We start from the raw sequence: 21229 nt of genomic DNA on the forward strand, positions 1-21229 counted from the left end.
ACTCAACTTTGCACTTAGAAGTTATTCCAAGTTTTATTGAACTTATAAAAAATTGTTACATGAACTGGGGAGGTGGTCACACCTGGTTGAGGGCGCCCTTCCCGTTTGTCTGGAGACCCTTGAGGTTTGGGGACACGCGCTCGAGCTCAGCCTGTTGGTCTCATCCAAAGTTGACTTTGGTGTTTCTTCTATGTATTTTTTTACATCACTGCTAAATTGGGGGCAGCATTTGATTTCTCCCCTCGGGGGTTGTCCTTGAGACCTCACAGTTCTCCCACCACAGCACTTGACTTGGAATGGTGAGCTCATGGGTCACAGTCTCAGCACTGAGAACAGGGTACAGCACCCACTTTCTGGGGCAGCCGTGGTGTGTCCTGTGTCCTTGTGGTGACTCTGGCATAAGATGCTCGTGGGCAGACACTGGTGGCATTGCCCATGGGGTATCTCTGGGGGCCATTTGGACCTGGTTCTGACTGGATTTCCTGAGCCCTGCTCTCTGGCTCACCTGGCATTGCTAGAGCTACTTAGTCAGTGTGCTTTCAGCTTTGAGAATGTGTGCGTGTGAGTGTGTGCAAGTGTGTGCACATGTAATGCACCTACGTGTAGGTGCATTATGTGTGCATGTGGTATGTGTATGTATATATTTATATATCTGTATATACACGTGTGTATGTATTTAGCTATATAAATGCACACACATATACACACATATATGTTTATAACATATGGAGTAAAATACAATAAGGTATACACACACTACAGGTACGTATATGAAGTACGTGTGTGTAGACACATGCACTTACACACATAGGCTTTCTTGTCTTTATTGCTTAAAAGTAAAAATCTTGAAATTGATATTTTAACTATATAATTATGTGAATAAGTTGTCTTGATGGATCTATTTTGAATATCTTTTCTATCAGTTTCTTCTATCATGCCTACAAAACTGTCTTGGCCTGCCCTATCCTCAAAGCGCTTCAAGCCAGCTGGCTCCTTGGGGTGCTGTTCTATATTGACCCCGCTGGCCAGCGTCAACTGGCTGCACAGCACTGCAGTTCCATGATGACTGCCCGGGGTTCGTGCTGACCTCATAAGGGCTCAGTCATTTGCGAGTCTGCCCTTCCCTCAGATGGCAGAGGCACATGGAGGGTTCCAGCGCCCACGCTTCTGACGTGCTGGCTATAAATCTGAGTGTTCCCATAATCCCATCAGGCTGAGCAATTTTCTAGCATGACTCACAGAACCCTAGGCAGTGCCAGACTAATGATTACAGTTTTATTATGAAGGACACACAGGAGGGGAGGTCTGGTCGGGAACACAGAATTGCTACAGTCTCTTCCCATAGGCACAGGGCATATCAACCTCAGGGCAAGTCAGTGTGTCCCCAGGAAGATCCTCTGAGCCTTGATGCTCAGAGGTTTTTTTTTTTTTTTTTTTTTTTAAGATTTATTTATTTATGCTTTCAACAACTGAGGTACAGGCCAGAGGTGCGGGGGGTGGGGGGGGTAAGAGATTCACCAGAGATAGAGTGGGGAGCAGAACAGGTGGATCTACTGAAATACACTGCCGAGGGGAGCAGCGGGGAGACAGGAAAGGTCTGCTGCGCCATGTGGGTAGCTCCCTGGCCGGCCAGGGATGGAACTCATGCTGCAGAGGCTGCAGACAGCTTCATAGTGCTGTGCTTAAGCCCTCGTGCCACCAGGGAGGCCCCTATGCTCAGAGTTTTTATTGGGGCTTCATTGACTAGGTAGGATGGAATGTCATTGGTGCTGTGACTGATTGCTTGTCTTAGCTCCCTTCCTTCCTGGGAGACTGGGGTTGTGCAGATTTCCAGTGCTAAAGCCATGGGCTTCCTGCTGCTCTGCTAGGCCTCCATCCTGCAGCTGCCTGAGGAAGGCCAAGGGGCATCTCATTGGCATAACAAAGACTCCTATCCTCCAGGAAACCCCAGGGTTTGAAAGCTCTTGCTAGGATCCAGGGATGAAGACCTAATGTTTTACTTTATTATGCTACAGATATCCTATGTGAAAGTCATTCCATAGATGGAAAATAAAAGCAGAAGTACGTGAGCATCAATCATGAGTTGTAGATACCCGTCTCTTGCCCTTCCTCCCATCCCAGGAACTTGTAAATAGACCCAGAAGGTCTGCATGTGGAACAAATGTGGCTACAATATGAACTTGGAGTCTGACTTGTGTCCCTAGACCTCCTTTTTCACTTTGAAGCCTCCCTTGCATGCAGGGCCAAGCCCAGTTGGTCCCCTGTTACAGGTGGAGAAGGCAGAATGGTCCACAGACCTAACCCAGATGCTAGGAGTTTGCCCCCCTCACCACTGATGTTGACAATCAAGGTGAACATTGTACCTAAACACAGACATGTCTGAGGGGGTTGAAACCACCAGAAACATGGTCAATGCCATGGTTTCTGTCCAGTAGCAATCTTCCACGTGAAAAATCTGGGCCATTGGCTATGAGTCTCTTCTACAAATCAGATCCACTGCTCTGTCACCTTGGCTGGAGGGAGTATTACATGGAGAACTCTAAACAGCCCCCAAAGCTTTTATTTCTCCTGCAGTCCAGTGTCTGGGTTCTTCCAGTGTATGAACAATTTCATCCACACACTAGCAACTAGACTGGTATGAAGTAGACAGTCAAGATGGCTAAAATCGATAATGGAAGAAAGACTCTCACTGTCACCGTACTGAGAATTAGAAACCAGTGGAATACTCTGCACTGCTTCTTCCTTGTCTCACTCCCCAGCTTGGTCCCCATACTCTTGATACCACTAACAGCTTCTCTGAGGTCATCAGAGCTGGCAAATTCCGTGGGCCGGCTCACATGTCAAAGTCCTTGACTCCTCTGCCTCATCTAATTTTTGTAGCCATCTGTTCTTATGGGGATTCTTCTCCTTTCATCACCCACGGTATTTGAGTCTGCCATACCTTAACTCGTAGATGTCAAGAGGGAGCTGATACATCCCTTTGAAGAGTTAGGAAGCTGATGAAAACCCAGTATCGTGTGTGCGCTCAGCTATTATACCCTGGTGACAAACATTAAAATGGCAAAGGGACAAAAGCAAAATAAAGCCTGAAGCATATGGATTTTGTGTTTTCAAAGCAGCTGTTAATTTCCAAAATTGAAACTGATTACCCGGAATGATTTTTAAATTCTTTACAGAGTTCCCTTATTTCCACAGTAACAGCTGCTTCTGTCTTCTAGTGATTCAACTTTATGTGTCGTGAATGTGGGAATGATGTGCCAGGCTGTGTATTCCATAGCACTTTGAATGACTAGATAAATGAATTAACAATTTCAAACCTAGTACATAGTTATTTGTTGGGTCCTTTGCATGTTAAAATAACTGCAGTAAAACCAAGGTCTCTAAAACTCAAAAATCGAACTCTCTGTTCCCAACACATAGCACAGTTCCATAAATGAGCTGGTGATTTCTAGGATCACTCTTGAGCTATCAAACTAATGGGAATGAGGCCATTTAGAAATATCCACCAATCCTCCAATTTAGAATCAGACATGAGAGTATCACCCTCTCCTCTGTGAATTAAATTTATACATTTCTCCTCACACATAATTGTGTACTTTACAAACCAGTAAGGACGACATCACCTCAAGAAGAACTTCAAGGTGAAAATATGTGTCCTTATTTTTTGGTTTGGACTCTTTAGAAAGACTAAATTATAGCTCTGGTGGAGAAAGCTGTTAGGCAATATTTTTAGGTGCCATTTCAAAAGACATCTAAGATGGGTAATAACCATATGATGGTCTCCATTTGTTTGCACTGCAAGAAGGTCTCCCAATCTGTGTGGGCTCCTTGGGGGGATGGGTTAGGCATGTGATGCATTTTCCATTTAAGGCAGAGATGAGACAGGCAAACGTGTTAGATGAGCAATGATTCATCTGTCCCATTGAGAGCTCGTCGGCATGCTCACGCGTACTGAAATAGCTGTGAAACATGACTCTTCCTGATGCTCGTGGCTCGTCTTTATTCCAGCACTTATTAGGAAATTATAATGTTATCTTTTTAATTATCCTTAACTGCTAGTCGACTGTGGGTCTTCTAAAGCCAAGACCTGACCTTATTTATGCTTGAACTTGCTTTGACCCACAGATCTCTTGTAATAACAGTTGAGGAGCTGTGGCAATCGACCGCTGAGTAGACAGACAAGAAATGGAGAAACGCATTGGACCCAGAGAATTTCACAGGTTTAATTGTAAAAGAAAAACAAAATTCTTTCTCCACGGAAGGCCAGAGGCCCTCACTGACTTCTGTCTTGGATGTAGATTTACAAATGCAACAGAAAAATGGGGCAGAGCTAAAGAACCCCCACTTCATAACACACTGGCTTCGTCAACTTTTCCATTGTGGGGACTTCTGGTTTCTTTCAGATGACTGCTGAAATATCGGCTTTAGAGGCTAACATGGTGTTTCATGGGCTGCCTGCTTGGTAATATGGGAATGTCTCCCTGGGACTTAAGTTCAGGCACTTCTTGAAACTGTGTTAATTGGCATCCCTGCTGTTTGAAAGGGCTTGATGCAGCTTCCCAAGGGGCTCACTTATTTTTTCTATCACAGAAAGAAAATTGTACAAGGGGAAGATGTTGCTATTAGAAAAAACAAAAATAGGGTAGTTTTCATAAGCCAAAAATACCAACCTAAATCAGAGTCTAAAAATCCCTGGCACCGCTTAATGTCAATAAGTGCAGTGTGCAATAGTGAAGAAAGCATGAGGCTTGAATCTAGATGAGCTTTAAAATTCCAGCTCTATCATTATTTGGGAATGTGATTCTTCTCATTGAAGAAAAATTTACTGTGAAATCCCTCGGATCTTAAAAAGTACATTTCCACGAGTTTTGAGAAGTGTGTCTGCCTGCATGACTATTTCTCTGGTGAGGGGATAACCCACGCCTGTCGAGGTGCTGGGCTAACCCATCAACCCGAAGCTCCGTACCTGCTCCAACCAGTCTCCCCCCCTAAAGGCAAACTGTGTCTAATTTTTATCACAGGAGATTTATTTTGCCTGTTCTTGACACGTCTACAGAGGTGATAATACAATATATGCTATTTTCTATCTGTTTTATTTTGCGGGGCATGTTTTTGAGAATCGTCTGTGTGATTATGTACATTATTGGATTTTTTCCTTCCCATTGCTGAGTCAGATTCCATCTTGCAAACACACCCCGATGTTGATGGACGTCTGTGTTTCCAGTTTTGGGTTATTGTGAAGCCTCATGCACGCTCTTGCAAAGATCTTTTTGGAACAGTATTTCACGGCTTTGGTGTCAACACTTAGGCGTGGAATCGTGAGACCACAGGGTAACTCTGTATTTAATTTTATTAAAAATAGAAAAAGATCTATTATCCAAAGTAAGACATACTGTACTTCATTCCAGCAAGTCACAGAGTTCCAGTCGCTCCGTAACTCCTTCAACTTGACGTTGCCAGTCTTTTTAAATTTAACTTTTCTGATGGTGTATATTTGCATCTCATTTTGGTTTTAATTTGCATTTCTCTGAAGACTTGTCAGATATTAATATAGCCTCCCAGCTTATGCTTACTGTTTATATGATTTATCTTTTCCCATTTCCTACTGAGTTTTATATTTAAAGTGCAGATCTTGTAGACAGCATATAATTGTGTCTTAATTTTGTACTCAGTTCACTTGAGTGTTAAGTGCAGTTATATGCAATATAATCATTGCCATGTGTGATGATAGTCTAACATTTTCTTATATGTATTCTAACTTTTTTTTTAAAAAAAATCCACTTCCTTTCACATCTTGTCCTGGGGTGAATTAACCATTTATTAATCGTTTACCTGGCATTCGGCTAAACTGCTTTTTTGACTATTATATTTAGTGTCTTGTAATGTTTTTTCTATGACTAGATATCTGCATCTTTAACTTATTTTTAAGTTAACTCTCTCTGTTTAGAGAGAGTCTCATACACTTCACATAAACTGGAAGAAACTGGCAAAATTATAAATCCTTTAACTTCTTTCCTTTGTGATAAGTCATCAGGTATTTTACATCTATGTATTTTATATCTATATATGCATATATATACATATATATATATATCTCATATGATAATGTTATATTTTGCATTGAACATTGTTATCTTTTGCAACAGCTAAACAAAAATAGGCTTTATTTTACTCATTTATTTACCATTCCTGTTTTGGTTCCATCCTGTTGCTTTAGACTTGAACAAGCCTCTATTGTCATTTCTTAGATGCATTTCTGCTATCAGCTGTCTTAGATGTTTTATTTTGCTGGTTGTGGCTGTTATTTATATGTGTATTTTGCTTCGTATGGAAGCTTTTCTCCCTACATGTGGAATTGTAGTTAGTGGTTCATTCTTTCACATTTTATCAATGTTCCATTTTCCCCTGACTGCCATTGTTTCTAAAGAGAAGTCTGTGATTCTTCAAATCAATGTTCTTTTTCATGTAATGTGATGTTTTTCTCTGATGGCTTTCAAGATTTCTTTTTGTCTTTAGTTTTCAGAAAAATCACTATGCTGTGCCTAGGCTTGGTTTCTTTTGTATTCATTTTGCTTTGATTTGTTGAGGTTCCTGGATCTGCTTGTAAATGTGTTTTCCTGAAATTGTAGAATATTTAGCTAGTACCTCCTTACATGGAAATACTAAATATGGCTTCCCATTGCATTTTCTCTCTTTCTTCCTGAAATTCTAATTGTGCACAAATTTTATGATTTTAGATAGTCTTGTGGGTCATTGTGACTCTGTTCATTTTGGTTTTCTAATCTTGTGTTCTCTTTTTTTATTTCACTCATAAAGTCTACTTGTCTCCCAGGTCTATGAGACTTTCTCTGGATGCCTTCAGGGTTCTGTTAAGTAAATGTTTATTTACATACTGTGATTTTTTTTTTTAGTTCTAGAATTTCTATTTCATCATTTTAAATCATTTCCTTTTCTCTGCAAAGATTCCTCATTGGACCATCTTTTCCTTTGAGTTCTTAATATATTTATGATAACTTCTCTAAAGTCTTCCCTCGCTAGTTCCAACAACTGGGTAATTTGTTTCCATTGATTTTTTTTTCTTGGCTATGGATCACATTTGCAAGTTGCATTTATAATTTGTTTTTAAAAAGTATGCTAGAAGTTAAAAAAAATATATTGTAGATTCTCCAAGTTCTGTTACCTTTCTTTGGAGAATATATGTTTTTTTCTACTATGCTGTTCAAAATCCCAGCTAATTACCTTGAATTTAGGGAGGCAGTGTTTCAGGAATTGTCTCAGTTTTGTCCTTAAGTTTGTTGTGAGCCTTTACCTTTTGTCCTAAGTTGAGATCCTAAAGTGTTTCCTAAGTCTTTTGTATTTGGTGGGGTTCACCCTCTGATTTCTATCTGTCTTATGAAAAGCACAAGCTAAAACTTCTCACTGCTTTCACACTCCCAGTTACTTATTCTGCTGGGATCAATGAACCTTTTTTTAAAAGATTTATTTATTTATTTATTTATACAAGAACCAGGGTACAGGCCAGATGTGCGGGAGGGTAAGAGGATTCACCAGAGACAGAGTGGGGAACAGAACAGGTAGACTGAGGAAACACACTGCTGAGGGGAGCAGCAGGTGCAGCAGGAGAGGTCTGCTGCACCATGTGGGACCCTCACTCGCTGGCTAGCCAGGATCGAACCTGTGCTGTAGAGGATGCAGACAGCTGAACAGCGCTGCACTTAACCACCTGTGCCACCAGGGAGGCCCATCATCGAACTTTTTGTGATACAAATTCATCTAAGAGGTGAGGAAGGATTTGAGCTTGCCAAGATAGCACTGTTTGTGGTGAGTGTTTCCAATAAACCTCGACATTGTACCTTTCTGGTCTGGTTGCTGCAGGCTTTTGCATTCCAATGCAGGTTCTTTATTTTTGTTAAATTTTCCATGTTTTCTTATCTTTACTTCTATAATCTGGTCTCTCTCAAGACTGTGCAGATGTGGGGCCTCCTCAACTGTTACTCATTCTCACGTCTCCAGGAGCCACCACCACCCACTCTTTCTCCACGCATTCTGGCAGCCTGGTGTTACTGTTAGTTTCTGCCACTTCTAGCTGCTCTTCAATGTAACGTGAGCAGCTTGTTCAGGTGATGCGCCATTTTAACAAATGGTCTCAACCAGTGTAGTTCTCTTCTGTTAGTGGGTTAATGACTCAATTTCTCTCTGGCTTTTATCATGAAGGCCTTTCTCAAGGTGACTTGCTAACTTAGAGGTTGAACTGTTCACTGTTAGTAGCCCCCTAACTTCTCTCTGATTCCAGATTTTTGAGATCTCCTAGGGTGTGTTTTTCCTTCAAGTCCTGCATGGATTGTGTGCAAATACATGTGAATACAGGAAATGGGTTCTTGGACCTGCAGTTGCAACTGAACAAGTTTTATGAGGGTCTTGGTACTCTTAGTCCTTCTAGAGATTAGTTGCTGGATGATCTAATGATTACATGTGACATGTGATTTGCATGTAGTCCATAACTTTATCTTACAAGAATATGTCTTCTTTGAGATAAATATTCCTCAAATGCTCTCATGGGAGCAATGTTTCAACCCAGGGCACAGTCCTCTGATTCCTGATGGATGCTTGCTTTGCCAACTTCACACTTTAACAAGTGAAATCACTTCAGGATAGCTTATTCTTTGAAGCAAAGTCAAGCTGTTTGTTGAGAATGTAAGGATCTTAGCTAAGAAAAAAATAACTATTATAAAAGCAATATTTATAATGTATATATAGTTTATAATCTATATAATATATAAATATGTAAATATAATATAAACTATATAGTCTAATAAAACAAAACATATGTAAATATATAAAATTTATAATATAAAATTACATACATTTGTGTGTGTGTCTATGAGTATAAGAGTCAGACTGAGAACAAGACCAAATGAAGGAAACTAAATAAACAGAAACAAAACACATTAGAGAGGTGACATTTACCCAAGGCAAGTCCATCATTACCTCGAGTCACTTCTATAGGGAACAGGGATAAGCCAGGCACACTTTTCCCTCCGTATCCAGCTTCCACCTGCCTCCACCATCAGAAGTGTGCTGACACTTAGGGGCCCTTTACACCATGCCTGTGTGTTGGTCCTTAGAGCTGGTTCTTTTGTGCGTGTTAGGACTGGGGCTGCAGAACCCAGCAAATTAAGATTATTTGTGGCCAGTGTTTTCAGAATCCCCAGTGATTGCACCACTGTTATCTGCTGCCACTTGTGTTGGAAATCAACAGGAGCTTCTTACCTTTGTCTGCCTTTATAGATCTAGGTCCATGCTATGCTTTGGGTTGTACAGACCCCAAATGTGTATGTGGAAGTCTTGACAGCCCCCCCCCCCGCAAGATGTGGTGGTATTTGGAGGTAGAACATTGCTTAGTAATTAGGTCTAAAAGAGGTCATAAGGGTGCAGCCTTTCGATGGGGTTGGTTCCCTTAGAAGAAGAGATGCTGGATTGTTCCTTGCTCTCTCTGGCTCTGCCCTGTGAGGACACAGTGAGGAGAAGGTGGCTGGGTGTAATCCAGGAATAGAGCTCTCACCAGACCCCAACCATGTTGACACCTGCTCTGGGAGTTGCAGCCTCCAGAACTGTGAGAACATAAATTTCTGTTGCTGAAGCCAGCCAGTCTGTAACGTTCTGTTATGGGTGTTTTGTTGCGGTTGTCTGACCTGACTAGGGCACCTACTGCCATAATATGGCCATTTATCAATTTTTCTCTCTTTATAAAATGTTACTCTGTGAGTCAGACTTCATTGATCAGCACTGCAGAAGCAACTCCCAAATCATGGTGACTCAACATCACAGTTTACCTTCACTTTCATTTGCTTTGAATTCCTTCAAATATTTGGTGAGATGCGTAGAATTATAATGTTAGAAGAAACAATTAGAGTCAGAGGGAACATTTTCAATGATTTCCTGTATATAGTACAGGAGATTTTTTTAAGTAAAGTATTTTGGTTGTTATTAGATGCATGAAATAATATACAAAACCCAAACTTCTTTCCATTCAATAATAATACAGGGATAACCTGAATTTGCTTTCAAATACCCCCATTTGGAATGTCTAGTGGCATTTATTGGTACTTTCGCTCATGATCCAAATTATGTAGCATAATCCTGCCTGGAAAATCATTAACTTCTCAAAAACTCTATTTGGAAAATGTACTTGGACTGTGTTACCCAGGCAGCTATTTCTACTTAATTCAGCTCATTCACTACTTTGTTCATTCATTCACCCAACCAGTGTTCACCCAGAGATGCTTTTAGCTAAAAACAGTGATTTGTATCTAAAATCAAGGTATTAGGTATTTTCCTCAGAGTTCAGATTTCTCAGAAAATCAAATTAGAAGAGAAGCTGGAGAAGGTCAGTAACCACTTTAATAAGGTAATTAAGATTTTTTCTTGTTCTTTTTTGGAAGAGTTTGGCTTCCTTATTGACCCCACTCATGGTCCAATTCTTTTCTCATCAGATGCCTGAGTTTTCAAACTCTTCGAACATTGTTATGTTAGGCAACTAAAAAAAAAATCCAAATTTGTGTAGATGATAATTTTCAAGAAAACAAAGCTCTAAATGAATGGGATGCCTGTGCATTTCCAAGAACAGGGCAGCAATTAACAAATGAATAATGGCAGCAGCTGAGCTGGCAGAGACAACGGACGCTCCAGCTGAAGCAAAGGCTGCAATTGGATTAATTTGGCAGAAGGTCCATCTCAGTTCTGGCATTTGGACCACATTTAATTTCTGCGAGTGACCTAGTTCCACCTGAGTTTGTCACTGCTGCTTTCAGACACCTGACACACATTGGTGGGACGAAGCCTGAATGGTCCTCTGGACCAAGCAGGTGCTCACGTGTTTTCTCTCTGCCCAGCTACGGAGTGCCCACGAGGGCACGGAGGGCATATCTGACAAGTGAGGAAGTCCCACCCAGCAAAGGACAAGAGGAATCACTCCATTCCCTGGACACATGATTGAGGCGCCAGGGACATGTCACGTGGTGTGGTCAGAAGGTCATGGCCCGAGCTAGAAGAGTGCTGCCCTTTAAATCACATGGGCCCCCTGAGGTGAAGACAAACATAGGGAAGGACAAGAAAGACCAGGTGGGACAGGTCCATGATGCTTCATTTTTCTTTTTTTTCTTTTTTTTAAGATTTATTTATGCATACAAGAGCTGGGGTGGAGGCCAGAGGTGTGGGGGAGTGAGAGGACTCACCAGAGACAGAGTGGGGAGAAGAACAGGCAGATCCACTGAGATCCACTGTGGAGGGGAGCAGCGGGGAGACAGGAGAGGTCTGCTGCGCCATGTCGGTATCTTCCTGGCCAGGGATCGAACTCATGCTGCAGAGGCTGGCCATAGTTTCATAGTGCTGAGACTTAACTCCTTGGCCACCAGGGAGGCCCTTGCTTCTGTTTCCTCATTTAGCAAACTAGTCCTGAGCAGCTATTAGAATAGAGATGCTCTCCCTGGCACCCAGCACACAGCAGAGAGCCAGAGACATGGACGGCCCCTGTTGCCTGCTGGTTTTGCAGTCCAGTCTCTCCCCGGAAGCACAGGTGACTGGTGCCTAATAGGAGATGGACATTCATGCAATGGACGCCTTGGTAAAGTCTCTACCTGTTTTCTCAAGTGGTCATGTCCCATCGGTCTCTTATGTGGATGGATGCTCTGTAATGGGGGGGAGGGGGCCCTCTCAAGCATAGATACATGACCACTACTATGTCCTTGGCCATGAGAGATGTCACACCAGCCAGGCCTTTGCCACAGTGGAGTCCAGCCCAGAAGGCGCCCTCTGTGACCCCGCAGTGACTGCACGGAAATGCATAAACCAGATCCTGGGTGCAGAGTTCCGGTAGACCCAGGGGATCTGAGCTTCTGTAGTTTCAGAAGAGACAGGAGTAAAATCCGTTGTCACTGAAGTTTAGTCAATAATGCACTGTCTTGCCAATAGGTTGTCAAGAATCATGTGTAATGTGTTAACCGTTCTTTGGAGACTTTCAAAGAAGAAAGGCCCAGTGAGGTGGGAAGTGAAGAGCTCGAACTAGGCGTAGTGGAGTAGTAATTACTTGACTTTCTACTTTGCAAGTGTAAGTGGTGGAATCGTGGCATAGACTCAATTTCAGAGACTCAGAAGAAGACAAAGGCAGACAGGACAGGGGTTTGAGTCGGCAAAGGAAGCCTGACAGTGACTGCAAGGTGGGCAGAGCAGGTAGAAAGTGATGCATGTGAGCCTCTGGGGATGGCCATCTTCGTGTTGTTAGTCACTGCCCCGGGCGTTGGGGTTGTCTGCCTGGCGAGAGCCATTTTTAGTGGCAGTATGTTTGGCTGTGATTGACGCTGGTTTGACTGGATCAGTGCTGCTTGACAGAAGTTTCACGAACCAAATTGCAAATCAACTTGCAAACCAGCCAGTCTTCTGCAGACTAGATTTCTGAGTCAAAGTGGACAGTCTGCAGCATGCCAGGAGCTGTGTTGGGCTCTTCTGAGTGCATGAGTCAGTCAGATGGAGTGAGAGAGAGCGTGCAGGCATGTGGTCAGTCTATGGGGGGAACCAGAACATGGTTAATATGTTCTTGAGTTGACACCTGCTGCCGCGGCTGTGAGGAAGCAGAGACCTTATATTGCATTGAACACAGGCATTTGCTTTTGCTGTTGCTGGACCTTGGATTCAGCCATCATTTGCCACCTTCTCTGTGTCTCTTGACCTGGACGTCTCAGCTTCTCTGCTACTGTACTTTCTTTTGTCTGCATCTCACATGCGCCGGAATGAAAGAGGGGTGACTGTGCCGGTCATTCACCACCCACAGGGATATGCCAGGCAAGCTTAGAGGCTGGCCTTGTAGCTCCATGGGTCAAGCCCTTGTAGCTCCATGGGTCAAGCCATAGCTTCCTGGCCCACCCTATCCAGCAAAGGTAGTAGAACCTCACACCATGTGAGCCAGACCTGGTCTGTGCAGGGACACCGGGCTGTTCTTCCAGGAGGAGGTGGCAGCCATGCCAGGCACTTGGCCTCCGTGTAGAAGGCGTTTCCCATGTTTGACACCATGACAGGACTCAGTGCAGGAGCAACTGCATCCACAGGCTGGACTCAGAGGTAGCAGGTGTTGGAGCATGTCATATCTATCTTTTTCCATGCATAATATTAAGGTTACTTTTAATAATAATAATAAAAAAAAGGTCTCAGGGACTGAGTAAGAGATGAAGGCCAGAGTCAAGAGAACCCCCCTGGGCAAATACCCGTGACTCTGCTCTAAACTCGGGGACTGAGCGAGAACGAGAAGGAAGCCATGACCCCACCCTTGCACGCCCCCTCTCTCCTGTGCTGAGATAGAGCTGTGTGCACTCTGCTTGGCCATATGTTTAATGTGAAGTTAAATTAATTTAAGAAAGAGGTTACTTTGAAATTTCATCACCAAGAAAAACTATGAGGAGACGTACATCTATAAAAACTCAGAAGCCAAGGACAGTTGTTTGTTCTCATTTTGCACAATGCATGTTCTGCTAACGTGGCACCAAGGCTAGCGATTTGACCCAGTCCTGCCCACCTCTGATGACCGTAGTGTGCCCCTCCCCCACGCCCCCAGACTTGGCCACAAAATTGTGTTGATTCAATCTCACTAATTTCTGTATTTAGCTATTTTGTGCTGAGACTTGTGATTCTCTGTTGGAAAAATGACCAGTGTCCATGACTCACTATCCAAAAGGGTCTCCAGTGACCCAGGTATGATGGTGCTCAGCTGGGGATGTGTTCCAGCATGTTCCTCTGCAGTTACTGTTCAGTGTGGAAGGAGCAAGGGCTCTTTCCATTTCATCTGCTCTATTCAGTATTACATGCTAAAAATAAAGACTTGCTCTACCAGTGAATCAATTCTCTTGCCAGTGAAAACGAAACTTCCATCTGTATCTTGCTTTGATTATTTTTTCAAAAAAAAAAATAGTATGCAGGTAATACCAATTTAGAGCAAAGCAATACCATTGCAAGCAATTATTACAATTTCCCCACTCTACCCACCGTTGTGAGGAGCATGTCTGGGATTCCATTATAGATGCAATCTTCTCATCTAGAATTGATTTGTCTTCTTTATGTTTTTATCTTCTACTTTTAAATTAAATCTGTTTAGCTTCCCTTAAATTAGATGAACGAAAAATCAAAGCCAAACTATCTTATCTACAAATATACTTCAATGCTTCTCTGACTGTAAAAAGCAATATATATATGTATATATATATAAATTACATAGGACATGAAGTTTTTCCACCCTGGGGATTAAATCTCATTATTTATTTTAAAACATTAAAACTATAAAACTTCAGTCCATTGACTATGGAAAATAATTTAGTGGCCAAGTGATTTAGCACACACTACCTAAACCTCCAACAGGTTTTGATTAGGGTGAAAACTTTTTAAAAATATTTTATTTTATATCATTCTTACATCATTTTTCATTTTTGCACAATGTATGCATTTTCATTTTGGTTATATTCCCCACACAATTGCACTACCCTTATTTTGACCATAATCCTTCCTCTCCCTACCCCACCCCCGATAGGGCGAAAACTTTTTAAAAACTTTAATGGCAGATGTTCAACCACGTCATATTATCTGAGTATCGATTATTTTAGCAACTTATAATGTAAACTATGACACTGACTTGTGGAAATCAGTAAGAAGCAGGCCATACATTGCACAGATCATAAGGGAGTCAATTAATTTTTGCTGACTTAGCCTCAGGTTTATGACTGCAATTAGTTCTGGCCAGAGGTGCCCCCAATTTCAGTGAGTCCTTTGGCATCCATTTCATTGCATCAAGTATCAAGGCACCCCCAGTAAGTGCCAGCTGCCGGGCTGAGCATGCCCGGATGAACACGGTGGCTGGAAGAATCTGCTGAGCAACCCAGTACCAGCTATGGCCAGGCCTGCAGGAGAGGTGTGGGCGCTGCAGAGTGGACGCAGGTGGACATCCCCGCCAGCTGTGTGGAAGGAGTCCTGCAGAGTCTTCTAGAAGTGATGTTGGAGATGCGAGCAGTGAGACACCTGGAGGAGAAAGGATGGGGGAGCTCAGTGGGGGAGCAGGGGAGAGGGCAGCGTGCAAATGCTGCAGCAGAGGGGGTTCTGGTGTGAGGGGCCAGAGGCCTGTGGGGGCTTAACGTGCAAGTGGGCTGGGCTGGGCGCCCCCTCCCATAGCGACTGTACCTTCTGCTGAGGTGCTGAGCCTCAGGGCTGCCAGTGCCTGACGTGCATTTGATGGGCGACATCAGGACAGATGGTGACAAAAGATTGAAGTAGGCAAGGTGGGAGAACAGCTGCCCTAGAGGGTGTCGTATTGCAGGCCCAGGTGGGAGGCTGGGAGGGCCTGGTGGTCGGGATGGAGGCACAGGGGCCAGTCAAGATGGAGTACGCTGGCAAGTCTTAGTAGATGATTGAAGATGGGAAGCTGGTGCGGCTGGAACGGGCTCATTTCCGAGGAGAGCAGCAGAGGGAAGGTCTTGCCTCTGACTGACAGACGGGATGGGTGGCGGGTCGATTGAAAGAATCGCTTTAGTTGTGCCGCGACTGTGACTTGTAATTAATACCGTTGATGGTGGGATAAACTCACTATTGGATTATTGATGTCTATTTCCACCTGTTATTTTTCTTCCAAATATTTCAAGGCTCTTTTAAATCTAACTTTCGACTGAACGGTAATAGACATGCAGAAGGGAGCCCACGTCAGAACTGCGTTATTCTCACCTCGCGTGAAGCTGCATCGGTACCTGGTCCCGCTTCTTGTTCCCAAAGTGAGCACGTCCAGGTAAAGGGCACCTGGGATGAGGAAGCAGCATAGGACACCCACCCGCTGCCCCAGGAAGCCTCCCTTCAGGACCTTTTAAGGTTAAGGCTAAGCCTGACTTTCTGTGAAAGTTTTCTTTCTCAGGCTGCCCGCTGTGCTTGGCAAAGGGCAAAAATGGATGAAGTTGAAATTTAGCTTGGCAGGGGTGCAGAAGGCAAGAGATTTATGGACGCTGTTAATATTGTATGTGGCAAAGATCGGCTCTCAATGAAAGCAAGGGCGATACCTCAGTCCACGACTTGGTAGCAGGGGCCCTGGCCGGCCTGCTTTACGGGAGGGGGCGCGTTACTCTACGGCCCTTGCCAACCGGGATGTCCTGTTATCTTTTTACGTGGATGTTTTCCATCTGCGCCTCCAACATTGAGGTGGAATGTGCCGCGGATGCCAGCGGCAGCCCCACCCCCTGCTCCCCCTCTGTGCTCACTCCCGGGCTGAGCGCCGCTGTGACCAGCTCAGCTGAGTTGTGCGGATTGCTGGCGCCACCAAAGGCAGGAGAAGGTGTCCCCTCCTCCAGCAGGAGAAAGAAACGCCAGTGGCAGGAGAGGCAGAGCGAGGGCACAGCAGACACTGGGGAGGCCACTTCCTGACGCCCTTGAACCAAGGCCCTTTCACCTCCAATGGCCTGTGACCCAGCAGAGGAGACACGCCGATGGGGAGAGAGTGGTTGGCGTGCACACCTGCAAGATGAAGGTGGAGAAACATTCCGTGGAAAATACTGGAGTGGACCTTGATGGTTCCCAGGAGGACCGTGGTTGAGAAGAGCTGGATTCCATATGAGGAAGTTTCTGGGCCACTTGGGCCACTTTGTTTTTTGACACTGTAGAGCACGCACAATACAATGAGGACAGATTAGAATGTTTGTTCCAATAAAAATAAAATAATTCTTTCTGTATATGCAAAACAACCCTAAGCGATAAGAAGACCTTGCATCGTTGTTCCATGGCCGTGTTTTTTTTTTATTGTTTTTAACTTTTTGTTCTTACTGGCATATTAAATAATGGAGCCTCTAACAGTGCATGGTGGCAAGTGCGATGAAATATAGACTCTCTGCCCACCCCAGCGGGTGAGCCCCCACTGAACCGTCTCGGGTCCTCCACAGACTGTTGACCCAAGCACACGACTGAAGGGAAAATAGCAATGGACGCGAGAGTACTTGGTATCATCTTGTATTCTGATGCGTGCCTTCCATGTATCATGTTTAATGCTAACATCTCTATAAATTATCTTATCCTCATTTTGGAGACTGAGTAACTTGCCCAAGATTTGATAGATCTTCAGAGTCAGAGTTGAATGTGGAGCCCACATCTGTCTTCTTCCAGAGGCCCTGAGTTGAGCTACGACAACACTATTACTTCTTAGGCAGCTGATCACAGAATCTCTGCTGAGTGGCTGTGTCGTAGCCCATGCCTGCCAGAGTCCAGCTTCGTGGGTTGGAAAACCTAGAACTATGGAATGACTTTCAGAAGGTCAAAGATTTCCTAGTGCGTGGGCACTCTTGCTCAGCTGCGATCACACACTCTCTTGAAGTGTGACTCAGCCTCCCAGCTCAGCATTTTAACAGCTTAATGAGCAACACAGTCATCACAGACGGCAGCCCATTCTGGAAGCTGACACTGGGCCTTCACTTCAAAGCATGTCGGTGATAATAATAATAATAATAATAATAATAATAATAATAGCAGCATTCCACTAAAAATCTACCCTCTGGTGTGGTGTGGCAGGAGTTCCTAAACTCTGGTGTATACAGAATTCATCTGGTGGTCTCTAATAAATGGAGGAATTTTGACTTAAAGGCCAGGAAAAAGCAGTGATAAATAATTTTATATAAACAAACTAATATAATTTTGATAAAATTCACTGATGTATTTTACATAAAGGAAATCTATAGAAAACTAAACTATGTAAACTAGAATGTGGACACCTAAACATACAATCTTCTGCCAGGAGAGCGAATTTGCCTTTCCTCTAATAAGGCCACAAGTTAGGCAAAATCAAGCTAATTAATCTGTCGCTTTGGTGTCAATAAAAAGGATCAGTTGGCTTTTTTGCCCACCTCACTGGACTCTGTTGGAATCACCACAAAACTTTTAGGCCTGGCGGTGCCTAAATCCTGCACTTTTAGAAGCTGAGAGTGAGTAGAAATTAGAATCTATTGTGAATGGAAGATGGAAGCGTCAGGGGAGAAGTCAGCCTCCAGCGTGGGCCAGGTTTGATCACTTTCTAATTGCCACCTTGGGTGATTTCTTCCCTTTGCTGGTCTCAGGCCCAGTTGGAGCCCATCGCTGCCCCAGCCATGTGTTACCCTCTCCTGGTGGCAGCATGGTGCTCCCTTTGCTTCTCTGTAAGGGGCTGATTCTGAGACGGAGGTTGGGTGAGGTCATAGCACCCACCATTTGATGAGTACCTGATGTGTGCCAGGCACTGATGATGGTGATTTGCTTGCTTTGTCTTTGCTCTTCTGCGAGTGAATCTTCTCATCCCACTGATGGATCTGGAGTCCAAGTTACAGAGAGGCTGTGCCATCTAAAGTTGATGTAGCTAGGAAATGGCTTGGAGGTGACATGAGCGAGTCTCTTGGAGACATCAAAACCTGTGATTTTTACCCATGAAGCTGTTCTAAGAAGCCCGGCCTTGAGAACAGGAGTGTCTTGGAAGTTTCTGCATCTGACTACGCTCTTTTGTGTACATTGCTTAATGGCTCTCTCCGACCATGTCCATATCTTTATAACTAGCGGTCACAGCCTGGTGGGGTTTTGTAAGCAAGTTTGCCACAACTTATGCCAGCAAGAGACCCAGTGCCCGCTGACTCCGGGGCACACAGGGCATACCAGCTTCTCTCCTGATTCCCCTTTCTCCTGTGGCTCAGAACAGAAACTAACCCTCCGCAAACTAAGACCTTTTTTGCCCATCACGCTGCCAGTGAGCTTGTAGATGATGCTAAAGAATATTTCCAAGTGCCTTTGACTCATGTTAGGGCCTGCAGAATGTCAGTGGCTGGTAATCCCATGTCACCCTCCACCCCTGGGCCAGAACTAATCTAGGACAAGTACTGGTCTTTGCTTTAGGAATTTGCTAGGACAGAGTCATCCACACTGGAGAAGCCATGCATCCATCCTGTTCCAGAGAAATCCCTAATCATTCTGAACAAATGTGTGGGTTGGAAAGGAAGTTCATGTCAACAAACCTCTCCACCTCCTGGAACTCTCTAGCTCTTGCACGTCAGTTCCTGGCATTGCTTTGTGGGGGTGCAGTCCTGGGGCCAGGGCTTGATCTTCTTTGTCCATGGTCTCATCACAGCCGCTCTGAGCATGTTGACTCTTCCAGAGGAATGTTATGCGAGGCTCCTGTCATAAACCTGCAGACTTTGCATGTGAGAAAGTAGAGGAAGGATTTGAAGGTGTTATGATGGCAAGGCCAGTTCTAGACTTGGCGTCAGCGTCCCCCAGTATGCCAGCCTGAGGGCGCTACCTGCAGTGATGCCTAAAGTGTGTGGTGATGGTGGCGAACCTTTTATAATGGGACACCATTCTCCTATGAGCACTGCCGCGTTGTCTGGTTGGCCACCTACAGGCAGATGGGGAAACTGAGGCCCAGAGAGATGCAGCTGATGAGTGGAAAAACCCCAAATCTGCCTTGAGGTAGACTGTTCAGGTGAGAAATCCCTAAATTCCACCTGTGTCTCTGTGTGGAGTTGAGCAAATCCCTGGTCACTCCAGGCCTCAATGATGTCGCTGTAAACTGACCAGTGGTGACCACTTACTTGAGTGTCGTGAAGAGTAAATGAAGCTTCTCTAAATGCCAGGTTCATGGAAATTTCTTTTCTTCTGTAAAGCTCGAGCCCTAGTTTTGTGCCACCTGCGAGCACATAGGACCATTTTGATTCATCTTCAGTCCAGCCCCAGGTCACCCTGGGCCTCGTAAAACCCATTAATAAGTATAGGAAGGAAACTTAATGACCACCATAAATTTAAAAAATAGAAGAAAAATGGCTTCCAAAGAGGAAAAAATATTTTCCTTATACATAATTATCTATAAAACCCATAAAGAATGAAAACCCTTAGGGAATAAGGGAAAAACCATCAGGGATATAATTGAGTCTACTCTAATGTTCTCCCACCAAAAAAATAAACTATGGAAACTATTGTGTAGGAAACAGTAGTTTCTTTTGATCTAGCATCATGTGCTATGTGGTTGATTAGGGTGTCAAAAAATAAGAGAATAAAGAAAAAGCTGATTTCTCTTTTTTTCCCTTCACTTTTTCATGCACATAGTTTTTAAATTTTTTTAAATATTTATTTATTTATACAAGCACTGGGTACAGTCAGAAGTGTGGGAGAGTGAGAGAATTCACCAGAGTGGGGAACAGAACAGGCAGACTGATGAAACACACTGCTGAGGGGAGCAGCGGGCAGCAGGAGAGGTCTGCGCGCCATGTGGGACCCTTGCTGACAGCCGGGGATCAAACTGGCGCTGCAGAGGCTGTGGTAGCTTTGCAGCCCAGCTCTCAACCGCTGCGCCACCAGGGGAGGCCCCATAGTTTTTTTAATTTTGGGTGACACATTTGCCCCTCCAGGTGTGGGCAGGTTCCAGTCACCTTCCACCCAACCATAGGGGACCACCCCACCCGCACCCACCTCTGTTCCTCCAGTGACCTTAAGTTCTTTACTAAGTCCAAGATCTATTCCTGCTGCATTTGGCCTATATATTTATTTGGGGGGTGGCATTTTTCTTCCACACATGAGTAAAACCATTTGAGATCTGTCTTTCTGACTTATTTCCCTTCATCACCTGGAAACCCACCCTCTTTGTCATAAAAGACACTATTTCAGACTCTTCCAGAAAACTGCAGAGGGTGAAATCTCCCAGCACATTCCATGAAGCCAACGTTCACCTGATTCCCAAACCAAAGACAGCACAAAAGATGTATAAACTGAGATCCCAAATGAACTGTAAAAATAGTTGCAAAAATCCTCAAAAAAAAAAAAAAAAAAAAACCTAATAAACCCAAGGTTTCATCTTTCAAAATGGTGAGCAGACCATCCTGGTTTTTGGTGTGGTTTCTGCACTGCCCTCTCTGAAGACAATAAGCCAGGACTTCAGGAAACTTCCTTGAGGTAGTCTTTGTCATGTGAGGCCCTAAGACCCTGAAAATAAAAACTCAGGGTTTTTTCTTTATTATTATGAGAGTATCAATATGGCTGCCCCCAAGTCCAGCGCCCTCCACCCGCCAGGGCCTCCGCCCACCCCCCAGGACGACGTCTCTGTATCTTGGATGAGAAACAGTCACAACTATATCTTGGTTTCCCGCTAAATAATGATTAACCCTTTATTCCTTCTCCTTTAGATTAACAGGAACTTTCTAATTTCTTGACTTTCAAA

General features: G+C 44.0%; 1 protein-coding gene across 2 annotated transcripts in view; it reads left to right on the forward strand.

Annotated features, from left to right (window-relative positions):
* GRM7 (glutamate metabotropic receptor 7) overlaps positions 1 to 21229 on the forward strand; it is a 573942-nt gene that overhangs the window by 175622 nt on the left and 377091 nt on the right. The window lies entirely within an intron of this gene.

Source organism: Talpa occidentalis, unplaced genomic scaffold, assembly GCF_014898055.3.
Source record: "Talpa occidentalis isolate TD23 unplaced genomic scaffold, MPIMG_talOcc4v2.1 talOcc4.10, whole genome shotgun sequence".
Lineage (NCBI taxonomy): Eukaryota > Metazoa > Chordata > Mammalia > Eulipotyphla > Talpidae > Talpa > Talpa occidentalis.